This window comes from Podarcis liolepis (assembly GCF_965112155.1).
Source record: "Podarcis liolepis genome assembly, chromosome: 8".
NCBI classification, from domain to species: domain Eukaryota; kingdom Metazoa; phylum Chordata; class Lepidosauria; order Squamata; family Lacertidae; genus Podarcis; species Podarcis liolepis.
In genome coordinates this window covers 72,515,633-72,533,941 of record NC_139560.1, presented here as the reverse complement: position 1 = coordinate 72,533,941, position 18,309 = coordinate 72,515,633, and the positions used below count along the sequence as shown (strand labels likewise).

At 40.3% G+C, this 18,309-nt stretch overlaps 1 protein-coding gene across 6 annotated transcripts in view; it reads right to left on the bottom strand.

Annotated features, from left to right (window-relative positions):
* CDH10 (cadherin 10) overlaps positions 1-18,309 on the bottom strand; it is a 396,021-nt gene that overhangs the window by 93,814 nt on the left and 283,898 nt on the right. The gene's annotated exons all lie outside the window — the stretch shown is intronic.

Here is an 18,309-nt window from a genome sequence, read left to right as displayed (position 1 = left end):
AGGCTGCTTAATGGATTCCTATAGTAGTTTCACGTCTCTCTTCCACCCCTGGCCTGCCATATCTACCCCTTTTGAGACTCCTGCTTGAATTCTGTTTGTTGCCTTAAGTGCAGGAACTTTCATGATCACCTAACTGAAAGCAATGGTGTATTTCTGTGCATTTAAAAAGCCCTGGTAATCGTGAGCAGCCGTGTTCGTATAGTGAACACAAGGGAATCTTTCCCTTAGAAAACTCTTAAAACATAAAAGAGTTGCCATAAAGTCAACAAGACTCACTCTGTGCTGTATTACATTGTAAGTACAGTTTAGGTAAGCAACCTTTAACGCACTAAGCATTATTTTTTACAGTACAAAAATAACTTCTGGATATTTTCATTGTGTACTCATTAAAGTGTATGCATAGTATAGAATTAATTTGACAAGTTAATCATTTTAATCTACGGCAAGACTGGGTAGTGTGCAGCTCTGTAAGGCCTAGCCCAAAATATTCATTTTTCAGTTTCCTGTTTCTGTTCTCTCTTGAACCCATATAAACCATATACCTGGGGATATTTAACCCCAACCCCACTGACCCAAGGTATTTCATTCATCTTATTGAAACTCTTTTGGCTTCCTTCAAAATTCTTCAAATTTTCATCTGAGGGGCAGTCTTCAAAATTATTATTTTTTTCCAGTGACCTAAGAACATATGAAAAACCCATACAGAGAAATTCTGCTAATTGCATCAAATGAAAATAAATTCCTCAGATTCTCCATCTGAGGATAAAATCCCACATTTATTTCAAAACTGGTGTGTGTGCATGCAAAATGTTTCTGTTAACCTCATGTGCATTCCCACTTTCTCTCTTTGTTGTGCACCTACACAGTACTCCATATATTTCCCTCAGCCCACCAGCTGAGGTCCGGGTCATAAAGGGATATGTACTGCAATGGGAAGTTACGGTACATGGCTGCCTCATCTTTGCCTCATTCCCATATGTCAAGTCTGGAACAAAGCAGCTGCACAGTTAACCACATACGAACCAGCATGCTGCTCACACAGCCATAAATTTTCCATCTGTGACCTATAATATGCTTATTTTTTTAAAAAAAGACAAGCACAGCATACAAGCATTTATGACATTATTTGCATCCTTATGCACCTCAGAACATAAACCAGTCTCCATCTATAGCTACTAAAATTCACACTGTTGCTTTCCAGTACAGGCAAAACCCTCTAAAGGGCTTGATTTCAGCTTCGTAATGCACGCATCCTTTAATCAATGTTTGCTAACAACAACAACAACAACAACATGAAAGCTACAGTTAGGATGCACAGTTTCTCATCTTCTGTGTAGGAACGAAAGACAGTGGTACCTCGGTTCTCAAATGTAATCCATTCTGGAAGACAGTTCAAGTTCTGAAATGTTCAAAAACTGAAGCAGAAAGGGCTGTCTGCAAATTCAATTGAGAAAATTTAAAAACATGCAATGGAAGCCATTCAACTTCTGAGGCACATTAAAAAATGGAAGCATTTACTTCCAGGTTTTCGGCGTTCGGGTTCTGAAATGTTCGTCAATGGAGACGTTCAAGAACTGAGGTACCACTGCAATTATGATTATAAACCAACCACCAACAGAAGGGTGGGGGAAGCAAGGTCCACTGGCTTCTCGCAACAATCTTGATCCCATCTGTAAGTCTTGCACACCTTTTTCCTGCATTCTGAGAGTCTCCATTTATTTTCCTCCTTAACTTTATAGTTGCAAAGAAAACCCTGAAGTCACGGGGCCTGTAAAAATGACACAGGCTTGCCAAAACATTTGAAGTTATCTATGAAAGTATATTGTAACAAACATACCTCTGGTATACCAACTGTAGCAATTATTTGTTGGGCCAAATGTATACATAAACTGAATCTGCAATTTTGTATATAGACCTCCACCATCCAGTTTTGCTTCTGATATCCACTAAGGCAATGCAGGCTAATTATTAAGTCTATTAAAGTGTTGTCTGATATAAATCAAATATGATAATTAACTGCACAATTCTTATGTACATAGGAAAATTAATATAAATGACTATGGGGAAAGGTGTGGAAAAATGTTGAACCAGTATAAAAGAATATAATAATAATAATAATAATAATAATAATAATAATAATAATAATAATAATAATAAATAATTTATACCCCACCCATCTGGCTGGGTTTCCCCAGCCACTCTGGGCAGCTCCCAACAGATTTAAAACAGAATAAAACATCAAATAATAAAAACTTCCCTAAACATGGCTGCCTTCAGTTGTCTTCTAAAAGTCAGGTAGTTGTTTCTTTCCTTGACATCTGATGGGAGGGCGTTCCACAGGGATGGCGCCACCACCAAGAAGGTCCTCTGCCTGGATACAGGTAGTTTATATTTATTATAGGAAGTAACTTGGATGATTATAAATTTGACCCTTTAAAAACAAAAAGTGTCTGAAATAGTTGCACCTGATATTTATTCTGTTTATTGAGCATTTTTAATTTATTTTTTAAAATGGTGGATGCCCTAGGATAGAGAGGGCACAATATGCTAGCATGCTTTCAACAATCTAGATTAAAACTGAATGAACCAGGTTAACATTTCCTGTGTCCTCCAGGTAATTTCCTGCCCTGAAGTGTGATTTCCATTGAATGACACTGACTGCCTATAGAAAGACACTTTCTCCCTCCAGGGGAGATAAAATGTGGAGTCTCTGGGCATTTGCTTTTCAGCACTCTCACCCTGTCAGTCAGCTACTGAGTTTATCAGAGAAATGGAAGCAGTATAAAAACTTGGCAAGCATCTAAAAACCAGCCCTTAGCTCATCAAGAGTTTGCAGCGTCTGCTCAGGCTGAAGCCTTGCAGCTTCAGAGAGCAGAACCGGCTCACCAAGGCATGAAGAACTGGGGCACGGAGAAACAGTACATGCTTAGGAGACTGTGTAATTTAATAATGTGCTCACTGATGTCTGTATGCAAGCGTCTCAAAGTTGTGCTGCAGCCCAAGCATAAACCATGGAGAATACCATTACTGCTAATTAGATGGTGGCAGTACGAGTAAGCTCTCTTGTATAGACAGACAGGTGCCAACAGAACAAGTCTCACGATGAAAATAATCATCTTCCAGATGAAAAGTGCAGGGGAGGAGACACCTTTATAAAGCTGAATAACTATTCTTCCAGTGAAATGCAACTTCCTCTTTATTTTTACTTTCAAAACCTTTCTCTTTATTATTCCCAGGGATGCTTGAGGAAATTGGAGTTATATGAAAGTACCTGACCTGCACCTCTTGGAATAATGTGGAGATCAGAATTTAGCTATGGGTATGATTTTGCACTCCTCTGCTCATTGCAGCACGGATGTGAGTGAATCAAAAATGGCATTTGTGCTTAATGGTACATATTTTGATACAAAAAGTCAGTAAGACTAGTGAATGTTTTTCAAGAGTATTTTGCATATCCCCGCATTGTCACCAGAAAAGTGTTGCCAGGATAGCATGCTCCCCTGTAACTTTGAGTATTATCTCAGCAACTGAGTTCAAAACTCATGGAAACCTCTCAGGATCCATCATCCAGTGACAAGAAAGTAGTTTACACTGGCTATACTCTATTAGCATAGACCATGCGAGTGGTTCTCCAGGGAGATTGGAACCTCTGGAATCTGTATCCGTCTATTGATTGGCTATCGAGGGCCCCGAAGCATCACATAGACACAACCACGCATCGCATTGGCATGACAACACAGTACTGTGGTACCTTGGGGCAACAATTTAATTCATTTTGGAGGTCCATTCTTAACCTGTAACTGTTCTTAACTTTAGCTAATGGGGCCTCTCACTGCTGCCGCACAATTTCTGTTCTCATCCTGAAGCAAAGTTCTTAACCTGAGGTACTATTTCTGGGTTAGTGGAGTCTGTAACCTGAAGTGTCTGTGACCTAAAGCATCTGTAACCCAAGGTACCACTGTAAATGCACTTGCACCCACTCAAGTTAGGGACCTGAAACCAAAAGGATGCACACACATTCCCCCCTTATTTGCATCTCACTTACACCCTTTTTCATAGCAAGAAAGGGGACGTCCCATTAACTCAGAGGTACCCACTGTAGTTCTCTCCAGATGTTGACTACAACTCCCATTATCGCTGGCCATTGGCCATACTGGCTGAGGCTGGCAGAAACTGCAGTCTCAAACAATTGAAGGAGACCATGTTGACAACCTCTATATTACTCTTCCCCTCCTTTGTTCCTCTGAAGAAAAAGAAGAAGAGTTTGGATTTGATATCCCACTTTATCACTACCCAAAGGAGTCTCAAAGCGGCTAACATTCTCCTTTCCCTTCCTCCCCCACAACAAACACTCTGTGAGGTGAGTGGGGCTGAGAGACTTCAAAGAAGTGTGACTAGCCCAAGGTCACCCAGCAGCTGCATGTGGAAGAGCAGGGAATCGAACCCGGTTCACCACATTACGTGTCCACTGCTCTTAACCACTACACCACACTGGCTCTGCAACTTTGAGCATTCTTTCTCTTACACACGTACCTAAGCCCTTAATGGGATTCCCAAGCTAGAACTGGCATGCAGTCTGGGTCCTTCTCCTCCCCTCTTCCGTATTTATTATTTGCAAGGGCTTCGAGAGACTACATAGCTTGTCAGTACTTGTATTCCCCTTCACAAACTTTAAGCAAGTATTTTTTGAAGTGCAGAGGAGGCTCAAGGAGTCTAAATGAGTTCAGCCTCCCTTTATTCCCCCATCATAAACTTTTGACAAGATGCATTAGAGTTAGATTGTGTATGCAACTGAGTATTCATTAGGAACTAGGGAAGGGGAAGAAATTTGATTCCGTTCAGATAAAAAGGTGAATCTAACTAATTTGCAGTTTCTGAAAAAATGTGCTAACTAAAACACACCCATCCTTGGAAATTCGTATCTCTCTGAATTTTGTGACACAGTTCTCGAGCCAGGTATTGTGTACAGAAGTACATACACATTTGCCGGGATAACATTTGCATAAAAATGCCTATATTAGTGGAAATAAGTTAAAACATTGCTTTGCAAATATGTGTACATCGGAGAAATTGCATAGAACCAATGCGTATTAGGATAACTCATACTGAAGTGCTGGTGAATTTTCATGAGGATTTTTAAAAGAAAAGAAATCTCAAACTGAGTCGGAGGATTGAATTTATAACTGGGAAAATGAGAATCTGAAAAATGGACAGATTTGCCCATCCCTAGAAACAACCTAAGCAATCCCAGGGCCCAGGAGAATCATTTTCTTGCATGTATATGCCCATATTCAAATATTGCTGGGCTTACAGTCAGTCTGCCTCAATCTTCTCCAGATCCAAATCTCAATGGGATGTGTGCCTCCCCCCTTGTATGCTACCACCCAATCATACTCAACTGGAAGGCAAAGAAAGTGTCATGCTCAGGGAGGTTAGAAAATTTGAGCTATGAGATGTGCATACTGAGCATCATATTGGAAGGAACAATATGATACCTACCCACCCTGCAATGTGATTTCTAGAGTCCCGATAATCAGTATCCCAAAGCCAGTGAATGTCAGATTTGGGAAAGGGTGTTGCATGCAGCTAAAACCTGCTGCATAAGTATCAACAGGCTTTTAAATCCAAGGACTAACACAATCTAATTGAAGCTGGTTCAGGTCTTATCCAAATAGGAATGCAAAATGCATCCTTTGGGGTTGCGTATATTGTCTCCTTGTTATATTTCTAAATATTAGCCATTACATTGGCCTAGGCTTACAAATCCCACTACAGTTTCACCTAAAGTCCAAAAGGCACTCTAAAGTGAGCTTGGGGTTTTCCTCTTCACGAAATCTTAATAACAAAGAAAAGCTAAGACTATACTGTACAAATAATACCATACTAGCAGAACTTGAATAATACCCGTAAGTAAAAAAACATGTAACAAATATTTTGCTGGAGTATATGAAAAAATATGATATAACGCAAAGCTGTGTGAGAAAACAACGACAATATAAATAGTATAATAAGACAATTGGAAGTTTTATACCCAAAATTTTTATTTGATTGTTATCCTTTTGTATAGTTTTTGTTTTTCTTTCTTTATCCTGATTCTTTTTCTTTCTTTTTTCTTATTTGCTTCTGTTGTAAATAATCTTTTGTGTCTTTATTTTAAACAAAAAAAGATTTACTAAAAAAACAAAAAAACAAAGGAAAGCTTTAAACTAGTGGAATTTCCTCAGTGTGTGAACACATCTGCACGAGCATTTTCTATGGCAAAATCCAACTGTGGAAGGACTGCCTGAGCAACAACAACAGATGAATTTCAAGGGAAACAAAAGCATTTTGGAAAAGGGGAAGGAAAATTGCTCAACTGGGAAGTTTGTGTGTGTTGCACATCTTGCAAATATTTGACTGCATGTAACTTTCCAGAAGTAAAATAGGCATCGATCCATAGGGATGATAATCTTATTTTTATATTGCAATGTAAAACTTCCAGGTTAGAACTATGGGGGGAATGCTGCCAGAATCCATGCCACATCTGAACCATTTTGAACTTAGAAAAAATGATGCTGAAATCCAGAAAAGGAGACGAAAGTCACAGTGGGGGGAGGGATATGGAGCACCCCTTGGCAGCAATTTGCTAAACCAAGTATGTAATATCAGGTAGCTTACTAGTTATGTGCCTTACATCAGTTTGTCACTAGTCTCCAGAGTATGCTTTAAAGGGAGAGAGGGAGAAAGGGAGATTAGGAGTGCTTATATCTGCATGTACTCCATTAAGAAATTATCCTTTAAGAAGCTTTACAATGAAAGATTGCATTCTCCAGAGAAACTCTGGGCACATGAGTCATTTTTTAACAAAAGGGAAAGCCACAATCTAGAAATCAAACTAACAAAAGTGTGTGTTGAAGGCTGTGTAGGTTCATTGCAAATAAACGAATTCTTACAGAATGTTAATTTCAGTGATGTGGGATAATATGTATCTAGATATGCGCATTGTTATTTTCATTATTTTGAAAAGAAACAACAACCTATTTTTGTCTGAGTTGCTCTGTGCTCTCTCCACTTTGAACTATGAAAATTCACTATACTGGAGAATTTGAAAAAAAAACTCTAACTTTCCCCCTTCTGGCTGAAGTGGGTGAATTTATAGGTAAAAAAGGTAAAGGACCCCTGGACGGTAAAGTCCAGTCAAAGGCCACTATGGGATTGCAGTCCTCCTCTTGCTTTTCAGGCCGAGGGAGCCGTCGTTTGTCCACAGAGAGCTTTCCAGGTCATGTGGCCAGCATGACTAAACCACTTCTGGCACAACGGAACACCGTGACAGAAACCAGAGCGCACAGAAATGCCATTTACCTTCCCTCCACAGCAGTATCTATTTATCTACTTGCACTGCTGTGCTTTCAAACTCTTAGGTTGGCAGGAGCTGGGGCAGAGAAACGTGAGCTCACCCCGTCATAGGGATTTGAACTGACCTTCTGATTGGCAAGCCCAAGAGGCTCAGTGGTTTAGACCACAGCGTCACCCGCATGAATTTATAGGGTCAGTAGTCACTTCAGAATAGATTAAGCCTGCCAAATTGTAGGCAGAAGCACGCAGGGGGTTTCATGCAAGGCACATTTAAAGTTTGATTCTTTCATAAAAAGGGGCCAGGGAGCCTATAACTTCATTATTATCCAAACTGGATGCAATTCACTGACACAGTCGACCCTTCTGAGGAGATGAAGCCCGCCAAATTTCAAAGCGGTAGCTGCAATGCTTCTTTCACAAGGGCAGACTTTGTCATTTCAGGATGAGTGTAGTAGAAATCAGAGGAGGCTGAGACACTGAAGGCGGGGGTGGGGTGGGGTAGCATTGATTCCCAGGAAAAACTGGGGTGGGATGAAGGGAAGGAAGAGGAGGGAGATCTGTGTTTGTGCATATGTTGGTAAAGGAGCAGGTCTTCCCATCTTTCCCAGTCTTCTTATGATCTCTGTGAATATTCCTAGCATTTTTAACCTGCAGTTTGAATGCTTCGTGCATAGTGCTGCTTAGTTTGTAAATCTAAATCACCAGCGGAGGGCTTGTGTTTTCCTTTGGCTGTTTGAACATGCTTATTAGCATTCTCTATCCTTTCGACTTTTCCTTTCTCTCTGACTCACGCTTCTTTCAGAATTAAAGGATCTGAAAATGTTATACGGGCTTATGCAAGATGATTGAATCTCACTGAGGATAAATTATTGTAATTAAAACAAAGAAATCTTAACAGTACTTTCAAGAGTTGCTATTTTTTTCTTCCCAAGTCCAGGAACAGGCCTTTGTGATGGGCCTGGAAGCAGGAGACCTTGTGACAACAGAATCCCATAGTGCCTTAAAAAACTAGCAAATTTATTGCGGCATATGCAAATCCACTTCTTCAGATGTGCGAAGCATTATCCTAACTTGCAAGAACACAGATCCCTGGTTGGGAAGGACGTTGAACACAACAAGACCAGAAAAGTACAGATAGCACCAGGGTGGTTATCATTAACATTATCATGTTAATTTACAGTGGACATTCTAAAAAAAAAAACGGTAGTTGACGACACAGAAATCCTAGCATTGGTAATCCAGTTAATGGGGCAAGTGTGCAGTTGTTTCACACTTTCATCCCCAATTTTACATTGGTTGGGGAGATGGAGCTGTGTATTGACCTGTGTGTTTGATCAAACACGGAAGGGATTTTGACTTAAGTCAATCCCTACTTCTATAAAACATAAGAAGCTTAAATACATTTTGTGTGAATATCTGACTGACTGCACCAGAGGAGTAGTGATTAGGGAACTTGCTATTACACTACTTGGAACTGATGATGATTATGATGATGATGGTGATTTATATTTATATACTGCCAGTGCTCCCCCCCCCTTATTTTTTTTTTTAGGGGTACTCTCATTTTGACTCAAGAAAATCACCATTTTATAGTTCACATCAGGAAAAATAAATACAGTAAATGGACAAAAGTATAAATATTCACAAAATGCTTAGGGGTATGCATACCCCTGCGTACCCCCAGAAAAAAAGCATTGTATACTGCCCTTCATCACAAGATCTTAGGGTTGTTCACAATATAAAAATAACAAGGTAAAAGCACAAATAAATAGTTAGAACAAAAACAATGAAATATTAACCCTCCTTTCCAGAAAAAAACATTTAAAAGGCTGCAGAATGTTAATCAGTCAACATATAATATTCTTTAATATTGCTTCCCTCCAAAACATTTTGGCTTCTTATAACTCCCCAACTCTTGTGTCTAGGAGCTTACAGTTTGCAGTATGGCCTTTTTTTTTTTCTTCCTTAAAGGAACTTTGGAGATCTTTGGTCATTGTCTATTTCTTATGACACTCTGCTTCTGTTTTCTAGATCTGTGTACCAGGGAATAAGCCAGCTGTAGCTTAAATGAAAATAGATGTTGCTAAAGGTAGCATTTGCTCTTTATAGGTCTGATGTTCTCACATATGTAATGGTTAATTGTATCGTGAAGCTATGACTTAGCTGTGGTTACTAACAAAATTCTATTCATTTTACTCAGAAGTAAGTAAAACCCAGTGGAATATTTTTTAGCGAGTATGGGACCGGAGAACCAAATTGAATCTATTTCCCTTTCTGTTTCCTTTGTGTTGTATTTTCAAGATGCTCAAGGCAGGGGCCTGTGACAGGTACATTAAGGGTGGAAGGTAACTTCTGTGCTGTTTTTTCCCATTGTATACAACTTCACCGTAATGACACAATAATTATATTAGTTGTCGCTGAATCAATGTTTTCATTAATCATCTTTATCATTAAGATATTATCATTGCCATAATGTTAAATAACTCACTGGCTTCACCCCCACTTAGCCAACAAGCCACTCATTCTGCCCCCTGGTCCAAAAAGTAACAACTACCATTAACAATTAGTCAAAATAGGGTTGAGTCAAATGTATTTATCAGCATAGTATCTACTACCCCAAGATCCAATGAAAGGTAAGAGAACTCGAAGGTGACTGAAAAGGAAAATGAGTAACGACAAAGAGTTGAGAAGATGGGACTGAAAACATCATTGTAAACATGAAAGCAGCAGAAATATAGATGATTGGACTCCTGCCGATTGCGAAGCATGGGTACCCCCCACAAAAAAATTATAATTTGGAAAACATTTGGACTTTATGATGTGTATTGATATAATTTGGACTAATTGGTATGATAAGTTTAATTTGGTAAATAGAAACTTAATAAAAATTATTTTTTTAAAAAAAGATCCAATGAAAGGTTACATTTATTACAATGCTGCTGCAGTCCCAACTATTGCAATATAAGGTCTATTTCTCACATTCATTCATTATGCCAAAAGTAATTTTAGGGTTATTTGGGGAAGTTTTTATTGTTTGATTATTTGTTTGTTTTTAATATTCTTTTGGGAGCCACCCAGAGTTGTTGGGGAGGCCAGATGGGTGGGGTATAAGTAACAAATAATATTATTATTATTGACATTTTCCAACAGTGAGGTGAACAAGCAGCCTCCTTCTTGAGCAACCCTCAGAATATGTTATAGCATGACTACCTGATGTTGAGCTATATGCACAGGTGAGGAGTCAGTACTTCAGGCCTGTTGAAACCAAAGAGTGTCAGTTTCTGGGTGTAGATAGCTAGGACTTTACATCAACTCTAAATGCTAATGCAAATTATACTAACTGTATCTAGTGATTTGCATTTTAAGTATCATAACTTTGTAAAAGTTTGTTTGAAAGAAGTAATCAAGGAAAGAGTTGCATTTCAAACAGAAAAAAGGATCAGAAGGATGAAAGAAATCATTGTAAGAGACTTTAGCATGGATGTAGCACTTTATACTATCAAAGGATGTTGCAGAATATTCACTAATTAACGCCCTCTGTGCTGTTAATTACTATCAACCTCATGTACTAGTATGAAAGAAGTATATTCAATGTACATTTGTAGCAAAAGGGACAAAATGAAGGAATTGTGTCTCATTGTAATTTGTCCCCCAAGAATTCAAAATCAGGTCTCTGCATGGCTATACAAGTAAAAAAGTAAAGGAACCCTTGATATTTAAGTCCAGTCAAAGGCGACTATGGGGTGCAGCACTCATCTCTGCTTTCAGGCCGAGGGAGCTGGCATGCGTCCACAAACAGATTTCTGGGTCGTGTGGCCAGCATGACTAAACCGCTTCTGGCACAACTGAACACCGTGATGGAAGCCAGGGTGCACAGAAACACCATTTACCTTCCCACCACAGTCGGAAGCATGGTTTCAAACTGCTAGGTTATCAGGAGCTGGGACAGAGCAATGGGAGCTCACTGTATCACATGGTTTTGAACCTCCCACCTTCCGATCGGCAAGCCCAAGAGACTTATTGGTTTAGACCACAGCACCACCCATGTCACCAATTAGCGATCTCTAACAATTTATCCCCAGAGCAATCCTTTCCTTTACTCAAGGTTCCCCTTTAATACCTGAAGGAGCATCTCCACCCCCACAGTTCAGCCTGGACATTGAGGTCCAGCTCTGAGGACCTTCTGGCAATTCCCTCACCACAAGAAGTGAAGCTACAGGGAACCAGGCAGAAAGCCTTCTTGGTAGTGGTGCCCACCCTGTGGAACGCCCTCCCATCAGATGTCAAGGAAATAAGCAACTATCTGACATGTAGAAGACATCTGAAGGCAGCCCTGTTTTTAAAGTTTGATGTTTTTATTATTATTATTATTATTATTATTATTATTATTATTATTATTATTATATTTTTTATTATTATTATTATTATTATTATTATTATTATTATTATTCTGTTGAGAGTCACCCAGAGTTGCTGGGGAAACCCAGCCAGATGGGCGGGGTATAAATATATTATTATTATTTGCTTCTCCAATGTTATCACCTCTCACAACATCACGTGCAGATCCTTGAGAAAAGAGAACATAAAAATGGCAAATCTGTGAATGCTCTTTCGCTTTTTCATTGTTAGAGGGTTTTTGTTGCAATACTACTACTAGCAGGTTGGTGTGGATGGGGAGAATTGTTGTTATTGTTGTTGTTGTTGTTGTTGTTGTTGTTGTTGTTGTTGTTGTTGTTGTCAGAGGTGGATTTATACCAATGTGACCAGCTCTGCCAAACTGGGCGAGGGCATAACATGGTGTCACATCCATGACATGATGAAATGAACAGAACGGAAGGCGAGAGGTGGCATGCCAAATTTTGGCCTTGCACAGGGCACAACGGAAATTGGAAAGACCAAAGTCTGCCCTGTTGTTGTTTTCGAAAGGAGACAGTCCATCTCTATGTCAACACCTAACTTTTATCCATCTCTATGTAAGAGGCCTTACGAGATCTCTGCAAACCACTAGCAGTCGAGCAGCATGAATGCTACAAAGCTTTCAACAAGCCTAAGGTAGCTGCATTATTCACTTGCACTGGCCATTTAAAGATAACCTGGTGGTTCTTTAATGCAGGATGACAACTTGAAAGCAGAATGCAGCATGGCAACTTGAAGCCTGCTTGTGTAGTCAACATCACCTCCACCCGAACCCACCCTATGACACCAGCATTTGGGAATTATGGTTGTAGGGGGGAATAAAGATCACTTGACCGAGATTCAGCATCAGCTGCTCAAAAAGCCTACCTACTTTTCCCCATGCCCTGCAGGGTTAAGTATAATTTGACTGCCGAAAGATCCACTCCTATTATGTTTAAAGGTAGCTTGCTTGGCTAGACTTGCGGTTTAAATTGTCACTTTAAACTACAAGTTTTTGAGGAGTACCTTTTACCATTAAGGGCAACGGGAAATATAGCTCGAGGGCATGACTGTACAACCCTGTACAATGCCTACATATATCGTGTAGTCAAAAGGAAAGTGGAACAGTTCCAAACGCATGGAAGAGATGCAGTCTGAAATACACAGGAGATTATCCTATATAAATACATCAGTGGTGCCACTATTACGAGAAGAATGTCATGTCTTCAGTATAACGGGTGACTTTGAATTTAAGAGTGTAGCTCAGCCCTTTCAAATCACATTTAATTCAAAGTTGCTAAGTAGGGACATGATTCAGGCACTTCATCCCCCTAACTTCAGGGAGAGCTCAGTAATCCGTTCCCATTAAATTCTAAGGCACACAGAAGTGCTTAGAGTCTGCTGGATCGTGTCCTAATAATTATAAACAGACCAATGCAAATTTGCTTACAAAAGGAGATGATTAGTACAATTAGATTTCAAAGAAAAGCTGATTTTCCTCCACCTCTTTCTAAAACACAGTGACTTATTGGAAGAAATCACAAAACTCAGCTATTCAGAACAAGAGTAGCAAAGGAAACAAAGTTGCACCAAATATATTTAATTATGGGGAACAACAGCATCAATTGGAAAAGAAAAGAAAAAAGAAGCCAACAAAATCGGGTCACCATATGTTAGTGTGTAACAATATTCAGCAGGTGTCTAGAATAATTGGAAGATTCTGATTGTTCGTTGAAAAGAGTTTTATCAAAACATGCATAGCATCTCCAAGTCAGTAACTGTGACAGAACTCTGGCAAGATTCTACAGCTGTTCCTGGACAAAGATTGCTTAGCAACCATGACCCATGAATTGGTAACCTGGCAATTGGATTATTGCAACGTGCTCTATGTTGGGCTGCCCTTACATTTGGTTCAGAAGCTGGAGCTAGTCTAGAAGGTGGTGGCATGGTTTGTAATAAGGGTTGGCCCCTGTCCACTGCTGAGAAAACTCCTTAAATCCAGACTGTTTGGCTATGGACAGAGGACTGACAGACGACTGTAGTCTTGGTCATTCCTGCAAATTGTGTGTCTCCCCTTGCAAACCTACTTTCAACATCACATTAGTCACAACAGCTTGCAGTGCAACACGCAGTGTTACTGTCTAAAGCCCTGAGCAACTTGGGATCAGGATATCTCAGCGAACATCTTACTCCCTGTATATTTGCCTAGTCTTTGAACTGGTCATGTTGTTCAGATGCCTGATTATTGTCTTCCCGAGCAACTACTGTATTCCGAACTCAAAAATGGAAAGCGTAATGCTGGTGTTCAACAAGAGAGGTTTAAAGACTCTCACAAGGCACATTTAAAAAAAAAAAAAGTAGGATAACACTGACAATTGGAAAACACTGGCCTATGAGCGCTCCAGTTGGAGAACAGCTTTTACCAAAGGTATCATGGACTTTGAAGATGCTCAAACTCAGCAAGAAAGGGAGAAACGTGCTAAGAGGAAGACACACTTGGCAAACCCTCACTGTGATCAACTCCCATCTGGAAACCTATGACCCCACTGTGGAAGAACATGTGGATCCAGAATTGGCCTCCACAGTCACTTACAGACTCACTGTTAAGACCGTGTTCATGGTAGACAATCTTACTGGGCTACGAGTGATCGCCAAAGAAGAAGAAGAATATATTTGCTAAGCACCATGGTCATTTACAGTCTCTTTAGGTGCTACGTGTGCTGGAGGTTCAGTCCATGGTAGTTAAAACTTGATCCTCCAGTGCAATGGCACATGCCCTGTAGAACATGTATCTGATTGAAATTATAAAGGCCCAATTCTCGTAAAATACCTATGTTGGTTCCCAGTACATTTCTAAGCACAATTCAAAGTGTTGTTGCTGACCTTTCAAGTCCTAAATGGCTTTGGTCCTGTATACCTGAAGGAGCATCTCCACCCCCATCACTCAGCCTCAGGTCCAGCTCCGAGGCCCTTCTGGCGGTTCCCTCCCTGTGAGAAGTGAGGTTACAGGAAACCAAGCAGAGGGCCTTCTCAGTAGTGGCACCCACCCTACTGAGTGGATGGGTGGAATGCCCTCCCATCAGACCTGAAGGCCGTCCTTGATCGGAAAGGTTTTAGTGGATGAAGTTATGTTGTGTTTAAGTATATTCTGTTGGAAGCTGCCCAGACTGGCTGGGACAACCCAGTCAGTTGGGAGGGGTACAAAAATATGTCCTCCTCCTCATCGATACCTTTGTTGTTATTTAGTTGATTAGTCGTGTCCGACTCTTTGTGACCCCATGGACCAGATACCTACATCTCGTTAAATGTTTTAAAAAGCCATTTTATTTTTACAGGCTTTCCTGGAAGAGTGACTTGACTTGTGGGCACTGTTTGATTGTGTGTGTGTGTGTGTGTGTGTGTGTGTGTGTGTGTTTTAGAAAAGTTCATCTGTTTTTAATTGTTTTCATTGCTGTGCATTATTGTGGCACTATCTTTAGCAGTTTATAAATATTCCTGATAAATAAATGATAACATTAAAAAATTGCACTACTCAGGGATAGGGATGGCCAAATACACCAATTCTGGTTTCTCTCTGTTTCTCTTTCTTCTTCTTCCAATTTTCAGTTTAGTTCTCCACATTTCTACACCACTTCACTATTTTTTAAGTCCTCATGAACAGCCACCAACATTTTGTGTGAATTTCCACAACTATACATGTTTGAATACACAATTTTGCTTAGAATACACATTTTTGCAAAGCGATTTCCCCTAATATATTGCTTTTTTGTATGCTATTTTCACCAACATACTTATCTGTACGCTTACCATAATATATGCATTTTTTATTTTTGTAAATGGCTTGGCTGGAGAAGTGTACTGCAATAGACAGATAAGAGTAAATTTTGAGTGATAGCAGTGTTTTGGTTTGCATGCTGTTTTGGAAAATGCCAATTTGGAAAGTTTGCTTTTAAATGCAAACTGAATTGAAATTCTCCCCCATCCATGTTTGACAAACACCCTGCACCATAGGGAAGTACCAAACCTTCCCACTATTTTATTCAACGATTCTGATCTCATGAATATTGGCAATGTTCAGAACCGCTATCCACCAAAAGGATAATTGATTTTCACAATGGTATGATTTTTGCAGTTCCAGAATGGTTTCTACACATGTTACATACTGCATGCATAATTAACTTGATTGCATATCATTCCCTATTCAAAAGAACAAACTTGGCTTTTTCACAGTTTTCCCCATTCATACTCCCTCATATGGATGTACATTTCACCCTCAGATATTTTTGCCTTCCCAAACATTGGCATTATATTTTCAGGACAATTTTCTCCAATACCCAATTTTAGCAAGTGACACAATTCTCCATTTAAATAATTGCCAGCTTTTACAAATTGTTCCTAGCTCTTGTTCTTCATGCAGAGTCCAGCTATTGCACTTTGCTATTACAATTTCTGTCAGCCCTATTCTGATCCTTTCTTCCTATTTAAAAAAAAATCAAGCATGGTGAGATATTGTGCAAATGCTGGACTTTGACATCAGTTCCCCCATTTAAAGCCCAACTCCAGCAATATTTCACACCACACTGTTCCTCATGGAATCACATAACTGCAGAGTTGGAAGGGATCTGTAGTGCAGGAATCACAGCTAAAGATACCCTGACAGATGGCCATCCAACCTCTGTTTCAAAAACCTCCAAGGAAGGAAAGTCCACAGCCTTCCGAGGGAGTCTGTTCCACTGTCAAACAACTCTTACTGTCAGAAAGTTCTTCCTAATGTTTAGCTGGAATCTCCTATCTTGTAATTGAAATCCATTAGTCTAGGCCTACCTTCTGATGCTCCAATAATTTGGCCACCTCATGAGAAGAGAAGACTCCCTGGAAAAGACCCTGATGTTGGGAAAGATTGAGGGCACAAGGAGAAGGGGACGACAGAGGACGAGATGGTTGGACAGTGTTCTCAAAGCTACCAGCATGAGTTTGACCAAACTGTGGGAGGCAGTGGAAGATAGGAGTGCCTGGCGTGCTCTGGTCCATGGGGTCACGAAGAGTCAGACACAACTAAACGACTAAACAACAACAAAACAACCCTTTGAAGCAGCAGAAAGCACACTTGCTCCATCTTCCATGTGACAGCCCTTCAGACATTTTAAGATGGCTATCACATCACCCCTCAGTCTCTCTTCTCCAGGCTAAACATACCAAACTCTTCCAACTCTTCCTCATAAGGCTTGGTTTGTGTGCTTTTCACATTACACTCCCATTCAACACATAGCCTTACTTAGCTATAACTCTTTTTGTTTGGCTCTTACTAATTGGGGGAGCGGATGAGGTTTTCTGCTTGTTAAAATTTTGGGAAACACACCAGCAACCCCGTACTCTAGCCTCCATTAATTAAGTCTTGTTATAACTTTGGAAAGATAATGGCTTAAGTAATAGCCCCCCCCCCCCAGTGCTTAATTTTGGAACCTTTTGTTTTGATAATTTGATAACTGGCCAAGACAGTTAATGAACCACATGACTCAAAATCTCAAAATCTCTGTCTGACATGCCAGTTGCCCCTCAAATTACTCACATCTTTCCTAGTTTTTCTGTTTCTGAAAGTCTGCAGAATCAGTGCGTTGTGGAACATTACAATACGGCGCTGAGGCTGTCAAAGAGAGAAATCACCAGCGAGAGAGCTGGGCTCACTTTGCATAAGTATATTCATTCATTCTCTCACTCGCTTGCAAGCGAGCAATGTTAAGAGAACAAAATGGAGAGAACTATCGGAGCTTCCTGAGTTTCCCACTGGGCAGCTTGGGACCACAAGAAATAGAATCAAATCATATCTGAGACGGCAGCCATGATCACACCAGGGGAACTAAATGTGCCCCGGGATTGCTGTTTGATGACATCTGGGCTTTGTAAACTCCTTTCTTCCCAAAGGGGCTCCATATGTAAAAATCTGATTCTGTTTCAGCCTAGCCGCAAATATTACTGACAAGCGGGATGTTTGGTAAGGCATGTAGCGCATATGGCACAGCAGAAAGCCTGATTATAAAATAAATACAGAAAATGAAATGGAAAGCCTGTAACAGGGCCATGTGGCACTACCCGAGTCCTGTAAAAGCTTTCAGGTCAGGCTTGCATGTCGATCGTAGCATCAAGGGAATTCTGTTGTAAAATCACTTGCTTCACTTTGTCCATTCCCAACTTGAAAGGACTCAGAATGATACAGTAACAACCTGTGGCTACATAGACACATTTTATTCCAGAATCAATGGAGGTCAAGGACTTGGTATTTTGCTTCTAGGTTAGGTAAAGGGTAAAGGGACCCCTGACCATTAGGTCCAGTCACAGACGACTCTGGGGTTGCGGCGCTCATCTTGCTTTACTAGCCGAGGGAGCCGGGGCACAGCTTACGGGTCATGTGGCCAGCATGACTAAGCCGCTTCTGGCGAACCAGAGCAGCACACAGAAATGCCGTTTACCTTCCCGCCAGAGCGGTACCTATTTATCTACTTGCACTTTGACGTGCTTTTGAACTGCTAGGTGGGCAGGAGCAGCGACTGAGCAACAGGAGCTCACTCCGTCACGGGGATT